The following is a 7,648-nucleotide window of genomic DNA, read 5'->3' as shown; positions in this document are numbered from 1 at the left end:
ATATTGATCAACATTTCAAACATTTACATATATTTCTAAACACTGTTGAAAAAAATGGTTTAGTAGTTTCTGCCACTAAAATGAAATTATTTCAAACAAAAATTAGATTTTTGGGACATGACATTTATAAAGGAACAATCAAGCCAATTACAAGGTCTTTAGAATTTGCAGAAAAATTCCCTAACGAAATTAAAGACAAAACCCAGTTACAAAGATTTTTGGGATGTCTAAATTATATATCAGATTTTTTCCCAAAGCTCAGACAAATTTGCATGCCCCTCTTTCAAAGACTTCAAAAAAATCCGCCTCCCTGGTCAGAAATTCATACTAAGACTATTATTGAATTAAAACAAAAAATCAAATCACTTCCATGTCTAGGCATTCCAGATCCATCTGCATTCATGATAGTAGAAACAGATGCATCAGAAATAGGATATGGTGGCATATTAAAACAAAGAATAGATACAAAAGAACAATTAGTTAGATTTCATTCAGGTCTCTGGCTCGGACCTCAAAAAAATTATTCTACCATTAAAAAGGAAATTTTATCTATAGTACTATGCGTTTCAAAATTTCAAGATGATCTTTACAACAAAAAATTTTTGATAAGGATCGACTGCAAATCTGCAAAAGAGGTTCTAGAAAAGGATGTCAAAAACATTGTTTCTAAACAAATTTTTGCAAGATGGCAAGCAATTTTATCAGTATTTGATTTTCAAATAGAGCATATAAGAGGCGAAAGTAACTCTCTCCCTGATTTCTTAACTAGAGAATTTCTACAGGGACATCATAATGCCAAGGAAGAAGAATCAGCAAGAAAAACTCAAAGGGTTCCAGAGTTCAGATGATTACGAAATGGAACCAGATCCAAAACCAAACAAAACAGAACAAAATAAATTTTCATCCTCCAAAAATCTTCAAACTACCCTATCCATTTCAAACAAATTTACTCAACTAAATGATTTTCCCCCACTTCCATATTCACAAATTGTTCAAGAGCCTACTACACAAAATATTATTTCAAATTCAAAACAAAAAGAACCAACTACAAAAATACCAACACAAAGCTTTACCAAATCTGCATACATTACAAAAACCGAAATAGAAAATGTATATCTCACTAATTTTACAATTCCTCAAAGCCCACAAATTATTAATTCCATCAATCAAAAAACTTTTCCAAAAGGTTGCGAATGGATACCAGAAAATCGTTTTAAAACTCAAAGGTTTTATGAATTTATTTTAGTAGATTCAAACTCTGTTGAAATCCAACATATCAAGGATTCTTCAGAAAAAATAATTTATTCAAAATGTATTTTTAAGAAAATTATTTCGTCTGTAGAATGGGGAGACCCTTATGCAGAACGAATTTTTTCAAAAAGATTTTTCCCTCAAAATTACTCATACTATGATTACAAAATGGCCTGGTATAGAGCATTTTTATTCAGACCATTTGATCATTCATGGTTTTTTATATTTGACAAATATTGTCCAAAGAAATATCCTATGTGGTTTTATCATTGGTGGTATTTATTTGGACCAACTCCTCAAATTTATCCAAAAGAATGCAATGAGGGTTTCACAACTTTTGTTGCCAATTCAAATTATCAAGCTTATGAAACTCCAGTCATGTTTCATGCAGAATTTAAAATTCCATGGATTCTATGTTGGAGTTACTGTCTCAAACAACACCTTCCACGTCCATATCCATATTCATTAATAAGAGAATTCAAAATTAAATGGTGGGACAAATTTACCTTAGAAATTTGTTCAACAAAAAATGTTATCTCCTTTTTTCAAACCGGTATAAAAATGGAATACCAATCTCCATCAACCACCAACAAACCTTCACCCTCAAAAGCAACATCAAATTCAAACTCTCCTCAACACAATAAAAATCCCAAAGTAGAAAGTCCAAATTCAGAATCATTATCTAAAGTCCAGAAAGCTATTCTCAAAAAGATTCTTGAAGATCCACAATATGCAAAGAAAATATTATCAGAAGAATCCTCTGATGAGATTTTATCGGAGTTTTCAAATGAGTCTTATGATCCAACATTTGGTGGCCCATTTGCTCAAGATCCATACGACTTTTAATATTGAGTTCACAAAAGTTCAATTCAAATGTTCAACAACTCAAATTAATTCATCCGGAAGCACAAACGTAAGCAATGACGAAATCAAAAGTATCATTCAAATGTTCAACAACTCAAATTAATTCATCCGGAAGCACAAACGTAAGCAATGACGAAATCAAAAGCATCTCCAACAGTAATTCAAAGCATCTTCAACAGTAAAGCATCTCCAACAGTGATTCAAAGCATCTTCAACAGTAAAGCATCTTCAATAGTAATTCAAAGCATCTTCTACAGTATTATAGTGTAACTTTAATAATTATGTTTGTACTATTTCTCTTTAATTTCTTATTGGAAGAGCAGATTGCACCTTATCTCTTCCTTTGTGTATAAATAAAGTGTCTAGCTCTAAGATGAGAGCATCCTGTAATTTTTTTTTTTTTGTTTAAGTCTTATCTCAAATAAATCTAACTTTCTTTACTTATCTTATTATTATCAATTATATAATAAGATTTATATCCACAAAATTATTAAATTATTTTCTCTATCGATCCTGTACTCCCTATTGGTATTATTATCAATTATATAAATCTAACTTTTTTGTTTAAGTCTTATCTTGGAAGATAGGCCTAGCTGAACAACTTTCTTTGTTCAAAATGACTGAAGTTGTTTTTTGAGGAAAAGAAAAATTTAGATTTATTTGGAAGATAAGTAAATAATTTTGACTGAAGAAAGTTAATAATTTTGACTCTATGCAAAATTTTTTTGCATATTTTTCTTTGTTCAAAATTTTGACTCTATCAATACAATTACTAAAGATTTTGAAATAGATAAAAACTATCTAAGAGATGAATTTAATTCCTCTCACAATGCTGAACATCGAGATTGGTTTACATCTTTTTCTCGCTCCTTTAAAGACTCAATAAGAGATGTATGGTATAAAGATATGAATACTATTCAAATTAATATCCCGTTTTTTACATGGTTTTTATTGTTTTGTGAAAAACAAGGTATTGCTAATCCATATTCTCAAAATCACATATTTGTACAAACCAAACTTCAAAAAAATTGGGTTTTGAAGGATGGACAAACAATTAGTTCAGTTCATCCACCATTACAAAATATTACTTTTCCCTATTATGACCGTGAAATAAAGGCTAGTCCTTTTAAAGAAGGAAGAGTAGATCAAACAGATAAAACTCCAAATGTAGAAGACATCATTAAAATTTATCATCAAAATAATTTTACAAATCAAATCCTTCATACCGTTGCTACACAAGTAGATCAACTTTCAAATAAGGTTGATAATTTACAAAAAGAAACCTCTAGATCCATAGCCCCTAATACGATTGCATCATTAGGATCTAATAAGGTTTCTGCACCGCATTTCAAACCACCAGGATTAACTATACCTATGACTCAAATGTTTCCAAAAAATGGTTTTACTTCTTCTAACTCTAATTCTGCAGTGTTAGATAAAATTCAAAAATCTTTACAAAAATTAGCAGATAGTCCAAGTCATATTAAGGTTTTGAGTAAATATCAAAGTTCAGAGATATCTTCTGATGAAGAAAATTCTGAGTCTTTAATCATTTCAAAAGTTGCAAAGCAATTTCAAGAATCTGATAATGATCCTCATCAAATTAATAAAATACGATCATCTTGGAAGAATATCCCTACAAAAAACTATTATCCTAGGCCTACTCCTGTTGATCTTCAATATGAAGAAAGGTCTACATTTACCTCCAAATCCTTTTCCCCAGATATGATCCATGAATGGAACATAGATGGAAAATCTGATTATGAAATTCTTAATACTCTTCAAAATATGGGAATGGCTATTGTAGCTTACAAGGCAAAACCTTTGGATGAACAAATAATTTTTGGTTTTATTATATCAGGTTTTACTGGGCAATTAAAAAACTGGTGGGATAATCTTCTCACTTTACAAGACAGATTAGAAATTTTGAATCACGTTACTGACATCATGGATGATCAAGGAAATGTATTTCAAAAATCTGACTGCTGTGATTTCTTAATCATAGTTATTGCCTTTCATTTTGTCGGTAACCCTACTCAAACTCTTTCTTCTGGAGAAACGATTTTACAAAATTTACGTTGCCCAACTTTAAGTGACTATAGATGGTATAAAGATACCTTCTTTAGTTATGTTTTACAAAGACAAGATTGCAATCAAAGTTTTTGGAAAGAAAAATTTATATCAGGACTACCAAAATTATTTGCTCAAAGAATTTTTAGAAAAATAGCTGAACATGATACAGATAAAGAACAAGCTCTTAATAATACTACTTATGGAGGACTTTTCGCTTTCATTAAAAAGGAAGGTCTTTCTTTATGTGAAGAACTCAAACTCCAAGCCAAATATACCTCTGAAAAGAAACAATCTAGGAAAGAAATTGGATGTTTCTGTGAAGCATTTGGTATGGAAGCTATTAGAGCTCCCTCTACAAAAAAGAAAATTAAAAAACAATTTTCTAAATTTTCAAAAGATAAAAATAAAAATTCTTATCCTTCTTATTATCGAAAGAAACGAGGAAAGAAAAATTTCGGAAATTTCCGAAAATCAAACAAAGCTTTCAAAATCTTTTGTTATTCGTGTGGAAAACCTGGACATAAAGCAAATGCTTGTACCACAAAGAAAAAGATTCAAGAATTATTTATTAACGACTCTGAGCTAGGAGATAAAATATCCAAAATATTATTACAAACCCCTGAGTCTACTTCTTCTTCTTCTTCAGAAAAGGAAGATGACGAAATTTTACAAATTAATGATCAAACTTCTGATTCTGAATCTTCGATTTCTTCCTCTCCTATCAAATGCATTAATGTTTTAACAGATAAAGAGAAAAATGTGGAATTTCTTTTTGATCTCGTTGACAAAATCCAAGATAAAGAGATCAAAAGAGAAACCCTTTTGAAACTCAAAACTATGGTTTTGGGTGAAACCTCTACCTCTAAAAACAAAGAAAGTATTCCAATTCCTCAAATTGAACCTTTCAATATTTCAAAATTATTAGAAAAATACTCTTCCAAAGAAATGACTTCTAAATTAATTCCTATTAAGAATCAAACTCTTTCGGTCAAAGATCTTCAACTTGAAATAAATAAAATCAAAGAAGACATCATTTCTATCAAAAATAGTTTAAAGCATTTAGAAATCAAAGATTTCGAACTTGAAACAAAATTATCTATTTTAGAAAACCCCATCTATAAAGAAAATCTTTCTTTGGGAAAAGAGAAAGTTAATGGGGATGATGATGATTTTATCACTGTTATTAATAAAATTAATTTTCAAAAATGGTATGCACCAGTTACTTTTCAAATTGGAGATTTTCAAAAAACCTATATTGCTTTAATTGATAGTGGAGCGGATCAAAATTGCTTAAGGGAAGGATTAGTCCCAACTAAATTTTATGAAAAAACAAAAACTCGGTTATATAGTGCAAATAGTTCACCCATGGATATTAAATATAAAATTTCAAAAGGAAAGATCATAAATGAAAATTATAGTTTTACTAATACTTTCATTATTATTAATGATATTAAGGAAGAAATAATATTAGGCACTCCCTTTTTAACACAAATTTATCCTTTTTGGGTTGATGACAAAGGTGTTCATACAAAAATTTTAGGGAAACAATTATCATTTCCTTTTTTAAGTCCCATGTTACAAAAAGATATTAATTTATTACAAAATTCTTCAGTAATACAAAGTATAAATTTAATAAAACAAAAAGAATTTCAAATTTCTTCTTTAAAAGAAGAAATTTCTTTTCAAAGGATTGAAGAACAATTACAACAATCAAAATTGCAACAAAAAATTTTTAATTTAGAAAATATTTTAAAATCAAAAGTTTGTGCTGATATTCCAAATGCCTTTTGGGATAGAAAAAGGCATATTGTCACATTGCCATATGAAAAAGATTTCTCTGAAAAAAATATTCCTACAAAAGCTAGACCCATCCAAATGAATTCTGAGCATCTTGAATTCTGCAAGAAAGAAATTCAAACTCTTTTAGATAAAAAATTAATAACTCCATCCAAATCTCCTTGGAGCTGTGCAGCATTTTATGTTATGAATGCAGCAGAAAAAGAAAGAGGAGTTCCTAGATTAGTTATTAATTACAAACCTTTAAACAAAGTTCTTCAATGGATAAGATATCCAATCCCAAATAAAAGAGATTTAATTAATCGCTTATATAAAGCCAAAATATTTTCAAAATTTGATATGAAATCTGGTTTCTGGCAAATACAAATTGCTAAAGAAGATAGGTATAAAACTGCATTCACGGTACCATTTGGACATTATGAGTGGAATGTAATGCCTTTTGGACTTAAAAATGCTCCTTCTGAATTTCAACATATAATGAATGATATTTTCAATCAATTTTCTTCATTCATAATTGTTTATATAGATGATGTTTTAATTTTTTCTCATGATATTGATCAACATTTCAAACATTTACATATATTTCTAAACACTGTTGAAAAAAATGGTTTAGTAGTTTCTGCCACTAAAATGAAATTATTTCAAACAAAAATTAGATTTTTGGGACATGACATTTATAAAGGAACAATCAAGCCAATTACAAGGTCTTTAGAATTTGCAGAAAAATTCCCTAACGAAATTAAAGACAAAACCCAGTTACAAAGATTTTTGGGATGTCTAAATTATATATCAGATTTTTTCCCAAAGCTCAGACAAATTTGCATGCCCCTCTTTCAAAGACTTCAAAAAAATCCGCCTCCCTGGTCAGAAATTCATACTAAGACTATTATTGAATTAAAACAAAAAATCAAATCACTTCCATGTCTAGGCATTCCAGATCCATCTGCATTCATGATAGTAGAAACAGATGCATCAGAAATAGGATATGGTGGCATATTAAAACAAAGAATAGATACAAAAGAACAATTAGTTAGATTTCATTCAGGTCTCTGGCTCGGACCTCAAAAAAATTATTCTACCATTAAAAAGGAAATTTTATCTATAGTACTATGCGTTTCAAAATTTCAAGATGATCTTTACAACAAAAAATTTTTGATAAGGATCGACTGCAAATCTGCAAAAGAGGTTCTAGAAAAGGATGTCAAAAACATTGTTTCTAAACAAATTTTTGCAAGATGGCAAGCAATTTTATCAGTATTTGATTTTCAAATAGAGCATATAAGAGGCGAAAGTAACTCTCTCCCTGATTTCTTAACTAGAGAATTTCTACAGGGACATCATAATGCCAAGGAAGAAGAATCAGCAAGAAAAACTCAAAGGGTTCCAGAGTTCAGATGATTACGAAATGGAACCAGATCCAAAACCAAACAAAACAGAACAAAATAAATTTTCATCCTCCAAAAATCTTCAAACTACCCTATCCATTTCAAACAAATTTACTCAACTAAATGATTTTCCCCCACTTCCATATTCACAAATTGTTCAAGAGCCTACTACACAAAATATTATTTCAAATTCAAAACAAAAAGAACCAACTACAAAAATACCAACACAAAGCTTTACCAAATCTGCATACATTACAAAAACCGAAATAGAAAATGTA

Source organism: Amaranthus tricolor, chromosome 7 (assembly GCF_026212465.1).
Source record: "Amaranthus tricolor cultivar Red isolate AtriRed21 chromosome 7, ASM2621246v1, whole genome shotgun sequence".
NCBI classification, from domain to species: Eukaryota; Viridiplantae; Streptophyta; class Magnoliopsida; order Caryophyllales; family Amaranthaceae; genus Amaranthus; species Amaranthus tricolor.
Note: the sequence above shows the minus strand (reverse complement) of the source record.